Raw genomic sequence first — 15,589 nt, forward strand, 5'->3', positions numbered from 1 at the left:
ACATGACAAACCATTTAAACCATTCCTGAGCACTGCGTTTTGCGTTTCAAGTGCAAAGACGCATTCTGCGTGAATGTCTCCTAAATCCACGCATGTGGTGAACATTTTGCAGTAAAAACTGGTCACACACATTAACTTTATTCACTCGCACAAATGCTCCCAAATAGGTTTTGAGGTCGCATAGATAACATTTTTTGCACTGCTTGGAAATGCATACCACTCATCAGTTCTGATCTTGTTGAATATGTCTGCTGCTTTTACCACCCGATTCTCCTGTCAAACTTTGTGACAAAGAGCATCTCGGGAACCACATTCTCATGATTCAAGTATTACCTCTCAGGTAGATCCTTCAGATTGTCTTGGAGAGGAGACATGTCCAAATAACTGCATCTTGCTACCAGGGTGCCCTTAGGGCTCAGTTATTGGACCACTTCTCTTCTCTATCTACAAGACATCAATAGGATCTGCTGTCCAGAAACATTGCTTTCTATTATTGCTGTGCTGAAGACATAATTCCACTGTGCTTCTCATTTCAGTTTGATAATCCAATAATATTTGCTCATACTGTATGTCAGCATAATTGACATACATTTCTTCAAGCTTCACTTTCACCTCAGTCCTACCACAGACCTGCTTGTGATTTCCAGCAGCACAAAGCTTTATCTTATCAACTGACCTATAGTGGGTGCATTGTTCAAACTCTTGTTCTGTGCGGGCCTGGCTATTACAATGCTCTCTTGGCTGACTGTGTGTCCGCCAAAGTGAGTTTGCCCCTGTCAACCCTGATGACAAATGGCATCCAGTGGTTTGAGTCGTACCTCTCAGGTAGATCCTTCAGGGTGTCTTTGAGGGGAGAGGTGTCTAACTCCTAATATATTATTGCTGGTGTGCCACAGGCCTGAATTTTTAGACCTTTTCTTCTTCTCTATCTATATGGATCTGTAATTCTGATGCTTCTCCATCCAGCAAAGGGGGCATAGTTCACACTCTTTTTCTGTCCAGGCTGGATTATTGCAATTCTCCCTTGGCAGGCATTCTAGCCACTGTGATCAAACCTTTGTAACTGATCCAGAATAGAAGTGTTTTTTAATGAGGCAAAAAAGCACACATCACACTTCTGCTCATCGGTTTGCACTTGCTGCCAATATCCACTCACATATCCACAAGGCACTGATGTTTGACTAAAAGCTATGTACTCCTTACCTAAACTACTGTTGGTGCTCTCTAGAAACTTTTGTTCTGCACGTGATCAATGTCGTTCCTAAGATGACACAGATCTTTACATTGACTGTTAACTATAGTGGAATGACTTGCCTATCTATAAAAAGACTTTTTCAAGAAATGGATGTCCCCAATATGTACAGGGTGCAAATTACAGGGGGTTTGGGGGGGTATGACCCCCCTAATTTATGCTTGATCCCCCCTGAAGAACATCAAAACAAGATGTATGGGGGGGGGGGGGGGTATGTATACAAGATGTATACTCTGATTTCTATCTTAAATAATACTGCTAATTAAAATAATAGAGAACGTAAACATACTTTTGACCGCCCCTATAATGGTTTATACCATTGTGAATGCATGTTTACACCAAAATACTACTTTAGCCGCAGGGTAAATGGCGTAAGTGTTCACACGACGGCGTAAGTGTTCTTGTAAAAAAGGCATTTGTACTGTAGATGTCCATTAAACTAAGCACATAGTTTGGATTTTAATCAACTCTTGTTCGCACATCGAACTTAAACAGTAAAATACAAAATATGTGCAGTCTTTCAAAGTCATTCATTAATAGGTGCAGGAATGCCAACCTGTAATATCACTAATGTCATTGAGAACCGCTCAATATCCCTCAAAGCAAAAACAAAAGTTTGATTAATAAATTAAAGGTTATTGATTTAAATATCTAACTTTGGTTCACTGAGGCATATTACCGAGCATTGACGTAAAACTTGACCCCCCTGCCCCAGATCATCAATGTATAATTCACACCCTGCATATTCATGATGTTAATACCAAAGGCCGCTGTATAACAAAGGACGATAATTATAAAGATAACAATAATTAAAAACGTTAAAAACTTAAAAACATAATCACTTTAAAAATAATGAATTTATTTGATTAAAAACACAATGAATTGTTCTCATTTGTAAGTTGCTTTTAGATAACAGCATACGATAAATATGTTTTTCATACTAAATGTTGTGCTGTTCAACATCGCCAGTGCTGAATGCTGCATGTCTTTTTAGCGACTGTCACTATTAAAAATTACAGTCAGTCATCATCCATATATTAACCTAACAAACTAAGTTGTTTTTTTTCATGCTGAATTGCAGAAATGTAGTTATACTGGGACAATCCACCAGCTAAAACCATCATGAAGTAAAATTTAGTTAAATCCATCAGTCTACAGCAGGGGTCACCAATCTCGGTCCTGGAGGGCCGGTGTCCCTGCAGGGTTTAGCTCCAACTTGCCTCAACACACCTGTCTGGATGTTTCAAGTATACATAGTAAGACCTTGATTAGCTTGATCATGTGTGTTTAATTAGGGTTGGAGCTTAAATCTGCTGGACACCGGCCCTCCAGGAACAAGTTTGGTGACCACTGGTATACAGTATAACTGTGGCAGTATAGATCTACTGTATATTATACATTACAAACATTGCTGTTTTAAGGCGTTCTAGAGACAGTCAGTTGTGAACATTCTTCAGAGGAATAACTCATGCAGAGGAATTCTTTATTGAGCTTATCTTATTGAAAACAGTTATTTCACACAAGATATTAAAGTTTCTAGAGGGCAGAAGCTGGCATTAAAATTCTCCCCAGGTTAGTATATGAGTTTTTGTATGATGGTTCTTTCAAAAGTAGATATATTGCATGGCTCACATAATTTTGAGGTACAGAGCTACTACATTTTTAGCATTAGGAATTCTGCAATTATGTTTTGTGCATGTGGTTAAATCACAGGTCAGGTCTTTTCCCACAGGGGGCGCCATTTCTTACATCGTCACCCACTCAAAAGCCCTGGGCAATGCTGTTATATAAACCACCGTTCAAATGCTTATCAACAATGTGTATTATGCAATGGGCTTTATGAGTACACATCAACTCGACACACATTGCCTGCTTGTGATATAATATCCATGTTTTATTTGATGTAGATGGCGGCTGGCCTCATGACCCATTGCAAAAATAAAGAAATAAATAATAAGTAAATAAATACAAATACTCTATTGCATTTTATGTATGTTGGTTATATAATTTATAGTACACTTTTGGTAAGCACTTGTATTGGTGCATTTATAAGACATGCAGTGGCCTCCAAATGTCTGCGACCTCATTAAAAATCTGGGATTCAAAATCTGATTTAATCCAGGAGTTTTAGGGGCTTGAAAAAAATGACAAAAAAAAAAAAAAAGAGCAAAATTGGAACAAAATATACTGAGATATATATATTATCATTCAATTGAAACATGTTAAACAATTTTAATAATTGTACATTAAGTATGGTTGAAGGCAAACTTATTAGAAACGTTCATTCTTTTTTTGTACAATATATTTATTACTTTTTTTTCAATTTGCATATCACAACATATTACACAATTACAGAACAATAATCATGAAGGCACAGCAAACTTTTTACCCCCCCATTCTCCCTCCCAACAACCTATTCCCTTAAAAAATATTTAAATTAAATTAAATAAATTAAATAATAAATAAATAAATAAATAAATAAATAAATAAATAAATAAATAAATAAAATAAAAAAGGGGAAGAGAAAAAAAAGAAAAATAGGGGTATATGTTTAAATCAGGTAGAGAGTGTTTCCTGAGTTTAGACCATGATACTTCCCATATTTCTAAGCTTGTTCTAGTTGTAGTAGACTGTCAACATTTACATTGTACTTTAGAAAGTTATTAAAAGGTCTCCAGATATCTTCAAACATATTTTGTTTCTTTTTGACAATGTACATGATCTTTTCCATTGACATATGCGATGCCATTTCTTTAATCCACTTTCCTATTCTAGGTTCATTTATACGTTCATTCTTTTTAAAATATTTCCTATGTTTAACAGAGCAAGGAGATTTTGAAGAATTTTAATATTTTTTTCTGTCATATTTATTTCTTCTGGATGAATTATTGATTTATTATTATAATATTAATTGTTTATTTTATTTATTTTAGTTTGGCTGGAATAAAGCAATTTATAATAATAATAATATAAGATAAAAGATACAAAATACATTAGAAACTGGTTATATTTAAAGTGACTCAAAACCTTTCATCAAGGTGTCCTAAAACTGTTGAACAACACTCATTCTTGTGTTAGGATGTAACTATGGAAATATATACACTACATGACAAAAGTCTAGTCAAGTTTTAGGAACAACAAATAATAACTTGACTTCTAGTTGATCATTTGCTATCAGAAATGGCTTATATGGAAGGCAAAGCAAAATATTGCTTTATATGAACTAATGCAGTATAATTTAAAATAAAATATATAATGAATTTATCACAGTAAAAACAAAAACAATCCCATTTATTACACTATGAAGTTCAATGCCAAATAGCAACACAAGTCAAGCTTTTGCATTGATTTGCTCGCGATGTTATGTGCGTTGTTCTCTATTCGTCTAGTGGTTAGCATGTCGACATAGGATACAGTAGCATGCAAGGCGTCCCGAGTTCAAGTCCAGACACAAGGACATTTCCCTACCATCCTCTCTCTCTCGCTCGCTCCTACTTCACTTCCTGTCTAAATTCTGTCCCATCTAATTGTAGCGAACAGACTGACACGGAGGTATCCATTTTGCAGTATTTAATAGACACAGTTCAATCACAAACAAACAACACGCACTAAAGTGCGAACTCACATCAACAATATTCAATATTGGTCGTGGGGCTGGCGGCTGACAGACACAGGGTGATATATCAGGCATGGATCAGTGGCAGGCAGCATGGTTCAGAGTCCTTATAACAAGCGTGGGTCGAGGGCAGGCAAAAGGCAACTCAGAGTCAGAAACAGTCCGGGGTAATGCACAGGAGGTCAGGCAGGGAGTAACGCTCAGAAATGTTGGCCGTCGCTGAACAAGACTTCGTAATGAACTGGTGTTTGAGTGTGGCTTATATCAGGGAGCGTGGGTCGTTAACGGGATTCAGTTCAGGTGTGTGCGCAATCAATTCAGGTGGATGATGTAATGCTTAGTAGTCCGAGGATGGCGGCCTCTGCTGGCCAGCGAGGGGAATGACTGGGACCAAGTCGGTGACACTAATAAAGGCCAATATGCCAAAAATAAATCTTAAAAAATTAAATCATAATTCTAAATCATTCACAACCTTTAATTAAAACATTTAATTTCAGTTTTCTAAAAAAAATAAATAAAAATACAGACAAAAAGGTTACGTTGAATTCAAAATAACGATCTCTGTTAAGGGAATTTTCCCCAATGTCTCCCCTCATTCTCTTTTCAGATGAGATGAAAATCAAAGCTTGGGCCACCTTTGGCCCGCAGGCCCCATTTGGACATCTCTGGTATATAATATAAAGTCATGGTGAAGTGGAAAAAGAATTAATGTTGTGTATGATTGCCATAAGCTTGGAGGACTGCATCCACACAGCTCTGCAATGACACAAATAACTTATTAATAAAGTCCTCTGGAATGGCAAAGAAAGTGTTCGTGCAGGACTCATCTTCAATGCCTCCTCCATCTTACCCCAGACATGCTCAATGGTGTTCATGTCTTGTGACTGGGCTGGCCAATCCTAGACCACCTTGACTTTTTTTGCTTTCAGGAGCTTTGAGGTGGAGGCTGAAATATGAGAAGAAGCGCTATCCTGCTGAAGAATTTGCCCTCTCCTGTGGTTTGCAATGTAACGAGCAGCACAAAAGTCTTGATACCTCAGGCTGTTGATGTTGCCATCCACTCTGCAAATTTCTTTCACGCCCCCATACTTAATGTAACCCCAAACCATAATTTTTCCTTCACCAAACTTGACTGATATCTGTGAGAATCTTGGGTCCATGCAAGTTTCAATAGGTTTTCTGCAGTATTTGGTATGATTGGGATGCAGATCAACAAATGATTCATTGGAAAAATCTACCTTCTGAGGCTTCTTCCTTATACAATAACTTGCCTAATTACCCTAAACTAAGTAGTTAACCTAATTAACCTAGTTAAGCCTTTAAATGTCACTTTAAGCTGTATAGAAGTGTCTTGAAAAATATATATTCAAATTTTATTTACTGTCATCAATGCAAAGATAAAAAATATCAGTTATTAGAGATTATAAAAACTATTATGTTTAGAAATGTGTTCTCTAAAAAATCTCCTCTCTGTTGAACAGAATCTGGGGGAAAAATAAACAGGGGGCTAATAATTCTGACTTCAACAATATGTCTTATTCTTATGATTTTTTTTTTTACATATATATATTTTTTTAATGTAAGTTTTTATATTAAATGAAGATAGTTACATACTTTTGGTAGTCTATTTTTGTTGTTGTAATGTTTTTAGTTTTTGTGGACACTGAATATCGTCTTAGATACGATGCGAACATTTGTTGTTGAGATGAAATATCTGTGATTATCTTCATCTATTTTTGCATCTTCACCTTCCCCCACAGCTCAAAGCTGAGAGATGCAGGAATATTTCATGTATTTTATTATTATTATTATTTGTATTTTTGCAGTTTTGTTGTACGGCTCATGGGAATCTTTATTTCGATCACGATTATGTGACCGGAGTGAAACTGAGAAAGGGATTAAGATGTTTTCTGGAGTCTCCCTTTCAATGCAAACAACTACTTGGCAATCCGTATAAAGCAAGCTAACAAAAGAAACGAAATGCCAAACCAGAGTCGACTGGCAGGATGGAAACACAAAAGCTTATCAAGAAAGTGTCACAGTCCGGTTAAAAGTGAAGTGAACACACACTCACACACACACATACGCAAACACAGAGAGAGGGAAAGAGAAGTGTTTCAGGCCAGCAGGTTTGGGCTTGCGTTGCAGGATCAGTCAGACAGGGTGTTAAATAATAAAGACGTAGAACAAAACATCTAAAACGGTTGATAACATTGAGCGTGTCAGAATGAGATAATCTTTCTGGAACTTTCTCTGGGGAATAATGTTTGTAGACTGCATTACCTTTTAGCACCTTTTAGCATGTGGCACTTATTTAGGACTAAGAGATTAAAAAAAATTAAATGGAAAGTTTGTGAGTTTTTTAGTAAGTCCTCATAGGCACTCATGTCATATCTTAGTATTATTATTATTATTATTATTATTATTATTATTATTATTATTATTATTATTTACTTATTTATCATTTTAGGACATAAAATCAAAACAAATTCCATGTTACATTATTTTTAGAGTCCATTGGTTGTCATAAATTGTTGTTTTGATAGATGTAAATATGTAGGATTAATAAATGTGTATGGTTTTGAGCAATTTTGAAATATAAATTCAAAGCAATTTTATTAAATTCCATTAATGCCATGTTTGCAGACATTTTTTTTGTTGTTGTTGGAAAACTATTTTAACTTCAGAAAAGGTTAAAAAAAAATTTAAAAAAGTAATATTTGATGGATAAAATGTGATTTTCAGTCACAAAACATTACCTAATGTGATTGATTGTCATTTTTTGTAAAAAATAATAATAATAACAATAATAATAATAAAAAAAATAATGACAAGATTTTGTTTGAATTTGATAAGAAATGTTAACAGAATTGTGTAGAAGAAATCAAATATTACCATTTTACTCAAATCCACACATAAATAATTTTTGTTCAGTTGGTTTAATTGAAAAAATATTAAATGCTTAGAAAGTTTTATATTATGTTCAGTTGAATGTCAATTTATTAGCCCGCCTGTGGATTTTTTATTATTTTTCAAATGTTTTGCAAGTTATTATTAACAGAGCAAGACAATTTTCATAGTATTTCATATTGTATTTTTTTTCTAGAAAAAGTTTTATGGTTTAAGTTTATCTTGAAAAAATATATTTGTTTTTAATTTCAAAGTTTATATATATATATATATATATATATATATATATATATATATATATATATATATATATATATATATATATATATATATATATATATATATTTTTTTTTTTTTTTTTTTTTTTTTGATTGACTACAGAAGCCCAATGACTTGACTAATTAACCTAACTTGCCTAGTTAAACTATTTAACTTCGTTAAGCCTTTAAATTGCACTTTAAACTGAATACTTTTGGCAAAACAAATAGTAAAATAATATGTACTGCCATCATGGCATAGACAAAAGAGATTTAAAATGGTGATTAAACAGCAAAATACACATTAGGCATAATAATTTTCCCTTTAACTTGTGTTTAATATAAAGATTATGCATGTTAAAATTGACCAATAGAGCACCTCATGTTAATTGAAAATTGTTAATTCACAAAATGAATAATAAATATGTAAAATTCCACACTGTTGTATAAAAAATATATGACTAAAAGTTAAGACAATAAATATTTTAATCCACATAAATCCACAAGACGCTGCTGTCGACTGATTGACTGACTGACTGAATGACCGTTCGACCCATTGCCCCACCCTCCCTCTTCATTAAACCCAACCAATAGTGTTTTAAAAAGTACAGGTTGACCCGATCACCCTCTACCCTAAACCCAACCTATAGTGTTTTAAAAAGCACAGGTTGACCCGATCACCCTCTACCCTAAACCCAACATATAGTGTTTTAAAAAGTACAGGTTGACCCGATCACCCTCTACCCTAAACCCAACCTATAGTGTTTTAAAAAGCACAGGTTGACCCGATCACCCTCTACCCTAAACCCAACCTATGGTGTTTTAAAAAGTACAGGTTGACCCGATCACCCTCTACCCTAAACCCAACCTATAGTGTTTTAAAAAGCACAGGTTGACCCGATCCCCCTCTACCCTAAACCCAACATATAGTGTTTTAAAAAGTACAGGTTGACCTGATCACCCTCTACCCTAAACCCAACCTATAGTGTTTTAAAAAGCACAGGTTGACCCGATCACCCTCTACCCTAAACCCAACATATAGTGTTTTAAAAAGTACAGGTTGACCCGATCACCCTCTACCCTAAACCCAACCTATAGTGTTTTAAAAAGCACAGGTTGAACCGATCACCTCCTTCCCTTAACCCAACTTATGGTGTTTTAAAAAGTACAGGTTGACCCGATCACCCTCTACCCTAAACCCAACCTATAGTGTTTTAAAAAGCACAGGTTGACCCGATCCCCCTCTACCCTAAACCCAACATATAGTGTTTTAAAAAGTACAGGTTGACCCGATCACCCTCTACCCTAAACCCAACCTATAGTGTTTTAAAAAGCACAGGTTGACCCGATCACCTCCTTCCCTTAACCCAACTGAACCGTGTTTTCAAAAGCAATCCAGAAAAAGAAAATTCCTTGTGACAGCCTGATTTTAACTACGTTTTCAGATTCTCACCCTGTTATTTACTTGTTTATTTTATTGTTTTGGCTTTTGTTTTTGTCTTACCTACTTTCTGGAACCGTTCCTCATCACAATATCTCAAGAAGTGCATGTTAAAATGCAATAACGTTAAGTCTGATGCTGTGCTCAAAAAATACTTTAGTAATTCATAATAAGTACTATATTGATTTTGAATTACACAATAGTGAAGTACTCAAATTAATTTGTTGTGCTTGTGATATTTAGTTTACTGTAGTAAAGGCTGAAGTATACTATGGTGGGGAGGATTTAGTGCCAGCACCTATTAAGGGAGCGCGAGATGTTGAGGCGTGCAATCGTAATTATGATGATGATTTTTATGCGTTCACTAAAGGAAATATGATTAACGTCAGATCCACAGCTAATTTTTAGGCACCTGTAGAGGTAATGCGTTCCAGTGATGCGTTCCAGTAAAATATGACAAACTTTGGTAATAGATGCGAATATAAGGTAAGGACTGGTGGAAGAGTGTTGTTTTAATGGAAAGCCGAATGGAAAGGAAAAAAAAAACCTCTGCATTTTGTGATGTGTATGTGTGTATATATGTGTCCTAAAAGTTTGAAAACGCCTGACTTTAGTTAAGCTACATTTTAAGTAGAGTAGCTAATAGCTTAGCTCACTACATTTTTCAAGCTTGCCCAACATTAGCATTAATTATTTACAGTGTACGTAGAGATTTTTTTCACATTGTTGTTTTATTTAAGCACCATTGAAGCACAAGATGTCAAATCAAGCCGGAGAATATGATCATCAAGTTTTTTTTTTTTAATATTAGACATTTTCACTATTGGATGGCATGTGCTGGCGTTCATTTCTTGGAGTCTTCATTCATGTATCATCCTCATAAACTAAACAGGTTAAATAGGGGTGATCCAAACTTCTTATGAGGCAGAATTACAGCTTCAGTTCTGACTAATTTACTCCTCAGTTTCTTGGCTGCGCCGCAAAACGCCATCATTTGGAGTCGCAAAGTCCAAAATTGCTGCTGGCCAGTATGAGGTTGAGTGTGAGCCGGAGCGCAGACGAGTCCAAACACATCCCGCAATTAGAGTCTTTGTTTTTGAGAAGCGGCGGCGGCTGGAGGTGGAAGAGTGTCAGTGTGCATGAAGCTCCTGGTTCCTCAAGGCTTTTTTCAGCAAGCGCTAATTTGGGGCCCAGCCAGACTTGTGTGATCCAGCAAACTGACAGCCATGAGAGACAGAAGAGATGAGCCTTCATCATGACAGACTGAGCTGCATTTACCAAGAGAAAAGTGCAGGAAGGAACGCATGCTATATTTATAACTGCAACAAAGTTACACATTTTGACGTGCGACGGTATGTGCTATAAAATATGAATTATACGTCAAATATTGTGGCCTGTCGAGATAAAGGTGTGTTGTTCTTTTTCTTTACAATATGGCTTACAGTTTCCACATGCATTTTCAAAATGTGGCAAAAACTAGATTTATTTTTCTTCACTATTAAAAGTAAAGTTAATTGTGTCTGTTAAAAAAAAATCTGTTAGTTAACGGTTTCTGAATTTTGTGATTCACAGGTGTTTTCCAATTGTTTTTATTTGTAAATTGCATCACGAGACCCTGATCTCAACTCTGTCGACTTGATGTTGAAAATTCAACTCTACAGTTGAACAAAGTGACTTATTTTGATTTTTAAGTAGTTTGAAATAATATATTGTAAAAGAAAAAAATATTTAAAGAAATAAGTCTGTAAAATAGCAGAAAATGTACTGCAGTTTATTAACAGTTTTCTTGTATTATACTATACAACACCAACCTAGACAATATACAGTTGAAGTCAAAATTATAAGCCCCCCTGAATTATTAGACCCCCTGTTTTTTACTATCGAAAAAAAAAATTGCTTAAACAGGCTAATAATTTTGTCCTTTAAATGGTTTTTAAAAAATTTAAAAGTGCTTTTATTTTTTGCATAAATAAAACAAATAAGGCTTTTTCAAGAAGAAAAAAATTTATCAGACATACTGTGAAAATGTCCTTGCTCTGTTAAACATCATTTGGGAAATATTTAAAAAAGAATAAAAACTAATTCAAATTCTGACTTCAACTGTATATAACGAGTCTTCGATGAGGTCCAGCATTCTCAAGCCTCTGGTGCACAGACTGCAGCTCTGCACAAGACGTTTGGCCATAGGAGAAATGATCGTGCCCGACTGAACCTGGTTACTCTTGAGGTTTTTAAAATATTTACTTTCACCAATTGGTGAAGCTTTTTCCTTGCTGCTGTCACCACTGGGTTGCATGGTTCGGGATCTGTAGAGCTGCGCATCGATAGATTTGCTCGTCAGTGTTTGGACTCTCAGTAGGGATTATTAACCACACTGAACTGAGCTAAACTGAACTGAACTTGAACACTAAAAACTGAACTACACTGTTTCAATTTACTATGATTTTCTATTTGAAGCTGCTTTGACACAGTTTACATTGTAAAAACGCTATACGAATAAAGGTGAACTGAATAGAATTGAATGTATCACTTTAAACTATAAAAAATGTTAAAAAGAAAAAAAAAGTCACTTTAAAAATTTTTTAAGGTTAAAAGTTGTTGGAAGAAAGAACAAGGTCCTATAATGCAACTTAATAAACTGGGAAAAATAAAAACACGTGGTGGCGCAGTAGGTAGTCCTGTTGCCTCACAGCAGGAAGGTTGCTGGTTCGAGCCTCAGCAGGGTCAGCTGGTGTTTCTGTGTGGAGTTTGCATGTTCTCCCTGCTTTCGTGTGGGTTTCCTCTGGGTGCTTCGGTTTCCCCCACAGTCCAAAGACATGAGGTAAAGGTGAATTGGGTAGGCTAAATTGACCGTAGTGCATAAGTGTGAATGAGTGGATGTTTCTCAGAGATGGGTTGCGGCTGGAAGGGCATCCGCTGCATAAAGCATGTACTGGATAAGTTTGCAGTTCATTCTGCTGTGGTGACCCCAGATTAATAAAGGGACTAAGCCACAAAGAAAATTAATGAATAAATAATTATGAAAAAATACCTATTTATTAACTATGTGCAAACGTATAAGAATTAAGTTGTCAACTTAACAGCTCCAATTACAATGAGTTTACTCACTTTTTAAAGTAAAGTATAACTAATCACTAAATTAACACTGTAAAAAGGGATTAGTTATACTTGCATTGCAGTATTATATATTTATAATAATATATTATGATATATATAGATGAACAATTATAATTTGTAGAACAGCAATGCTCTAATGCTGTATAGACATCTGTCATACAGCTCTTAGTTTTCTACTGAAATCTAAAAAAACAATTACTTGCAATTGAGCCTCAGTTCTATTTATAAACGCTTCAAATTGGATCTGGTTTCCTTGAGCCGAAAATACACAGGCATGACAGTCTTCAAAAAAAGAAAAGAAAAGAGCCAGCAGCTCCTAAGCTATATGTTTATAGAGGCCATAATCTGCGCTATACATTTTCATTTAGACAGAAATTAGAGAGAAGCTCTACAGCAGTCTGCTTAACGCCTCCATTTCCTCTACAAAACTGTATATTGGGGAAGAATAAGATGCTAAAACACCATTTCTGGCCTTTTTCAAAAGCTTTGTTTCAAGGAAAAGCGCAGAATAACATCTCTTGCATAATCACAGAAGATAATCCATCAAAAGGGCATTCTTACGCTGCGCTCACTCTTGTAAACTTTGATCTTTTTTTAATGCCTGTCATCGCTCTCTTAATCTGACGCCGCTTCTAAGTATTGTTAATATCCAGTTTGTTTGTTTAGTACTTAAGAATTCCTTTTACCATGTCTGTCTCATTTGATCCAGTCAGTCTTTATTCTCTCTATCCCTCAAACGCCTTCTAATCCTCATTCTCTCTTTCTCTCGTTTGCTGCTAATCCTTTTCATCCCTTTGGTTTTCCTAATGTTGCCATCCTTCAGTGTCTTGTTCTTTTTTATTTATCCCTCCTTCCCTCTCCGTCCCTCCTTCCCTTTCACCCTGCTCTCCTTCCCTCTCCGTCTTTCACCCTATATTTAGCTGTAATCCGCTATTTTTGTTACTGTGCACAACAGCTGGGGCTGAATTTACGCAAAGATCCACACCCACATGCTCACACACACTGCTATGAACACACAAACATGCACACACCCTACTAAATGCACACACGCAAGCCTCTGCAAACCCACAGACCCCTGCAAACATGTGAAGCACACATGCCAACAGTGCTGGACAGCTGCTACAAAACTAAAGACTCAAAAGTCATCATTTAAAGCAGCCAGACTACCATTTTAGGTAAAAAAGATCCAAAAGTAGTGCATCAACGCTACTTAAGGTGTGTTCACAGTTGGTTTTGTTTGACTAGAACAAACCCTGGTGCTATAGAGTGTTTTGGTGGCATAAGTCGGCCATATTGGTGGCACAGAATGTAAACAATGGCACTGAACCAAATGAAGCTCACATATTTTGCTGATTATTGTTTCTGAAGATGGACCATTTTCATGTTTTGAACTCTACTAATTGGTTGACATGAGGAAAAAAAACATGCAGAGTACGATAGAATGCCAAAAAACAGAGGAGTTGTGTCTACACATTTGTCCCAAGTGGCAACCTCTCGCTCTCCCTCGTGAAGCCAATGCGGAAGTAACTGAAACTGCAATTCATCAACTTGCCTTTAGGGGCTGGCTCCAATAACTCCAGATGTTCATTTACTGCAATGCTAAATTGGCCATTTTTTACAGCTGATAAATACGTTAACAGCCTGGTACAAAAGCTGGTTTTGGTGCATATAGCTAATATTGACCCTTATGACAAGTGTGAGGGAGGTGAATCCTTTTCGTTTTTATTAAGCTATATTAAATCTGCATAATTAAAGCCGTGGCCAATTGAGTGACAGCTAGGTCTCGCTGATCAGCTGATTCCAGCTGACTTGCTGCTGAACTCTACATATACATCATATTTTTGTTTTGTTTTATGTTGCTTTACACAGTCAATTGCTTTTTGGGATTATTTCCTATAGATATCAGATAATATGCCATTAGTGGCGGATTTAGGCATGGGCAATATGGGCGATCGTCCAGGGCAGCATCTTGCTAAGGGGCGGCATGGGGAGACAGTGCAAAAAAATAAAAATAATCCAGCCCCAGTAAGCTTTGAGATACGATTTACTTTATGCAAGTGTATTAATTTAGACTGATAATCCTAGAATAAAGATGTTAGGGGCCACTAACATTTGGCGTCTTTTGCATGCGCAAACTGAAAGAGCGTTGTAAAAAGCAAACTGGCGCATGCGCGCATAAAACCATTCCCGCACACCTCAAGTCTGCTGTTCCGCTCTCGGTGTGAATATCAGTTGTTTACATGCCCGCGGATAAAATACACTCTGCTTTTGTGCTGTGAAACTGGAGTAACTTTTAGGCAGAGGCGTCGGCACACAGCGAGCTTTGAAAGTTGATGCAGGAAATCAGGGAGGTAAGACTTAAGGTAAGGTCTAAGGTAAGATAAATTCTCAGCCATGAGTCTAAGACAACAGATATTTACATAAAACATTTTTTTTTTGTAGCCTATCCTATAGAATTGTCTTTAATATTCAAGCTAAGAGATCTTAGACTCTCACGCCAGTTTTGTCTTTACATTGTTTTCCAGTTACCTTTAAGATTGATTTCTGTTATTTGTTTATAATAATAATAATAATAATAATAATAATAATAATCAGATTTATTTTTATTTATACTAAATAATTAAAATATATGTTTTTGGGTTTTGGGGCGTGGCCATTGTCTACACTGTAAAAATAATCAATAGTTTTATGGTTTATTTTGGTATATAAAAAAAGTAAAATAACGGCCGTTAAAACAGCAGAGGTTAAATTACAGAAATTTACCACAAAATGTAAATTTAAGAACATTTTTGTAATTTAATGACCGTTATATTACTTTTTTTTTTTCTTTTTAATTCTAAAGCAGAATAATTAAATGTGTTCTTGTACATGGAATGAGACAATCAGAATTAAAAAAAAAATCTTGACATTGAAATTTGGTTAATAATAATATAATTTGTAAAATAATAATTTGGTTTAAAAATATCTGTAATGTAGATTTAATTCAGTTAATTTTG

The 15,589-nt window shown here is 35.5% G+C and overlaps 1 long non-coding RNA gene across 1 annotated transcript; it reads left to right on the top strand.

Annotated features, from left to right (window-relative positions):
- The first annotated feature begins 8,147 nt into the window (after window positions 1–8,147).
- On the top strand, window positions 8,148–11,300 carry LOC141378971 (uncharacterized). Its single transcript, XR_015517328.1, has 3 exons — window positions 8,148–8,702; window positions 8,759–8,926; window positions 9,319–11,300. It is a non-coding gene; the product is annotated as an uncharacterized LOC141378971 (long non-coding RNA).
- The last annotated feature ends 4,289 nt before the right edge of the window (window positions 11,301–15,589 follow it).

Source organism: Danio rerio, chromosome 19 (assembly GCF_052040795.2).
Source record: "Danio rerio strain M-AB ecotype USA chromosome 19, GRCz13ab, whole genome shotgun sequence".
Classification (NCBI taxonomy): domain Eukaryota; kingdom Metazoa; phylum Chordata; class Actinopteri; order Cypriniformes; family Danionidae; genus Danio; species Danio rerio.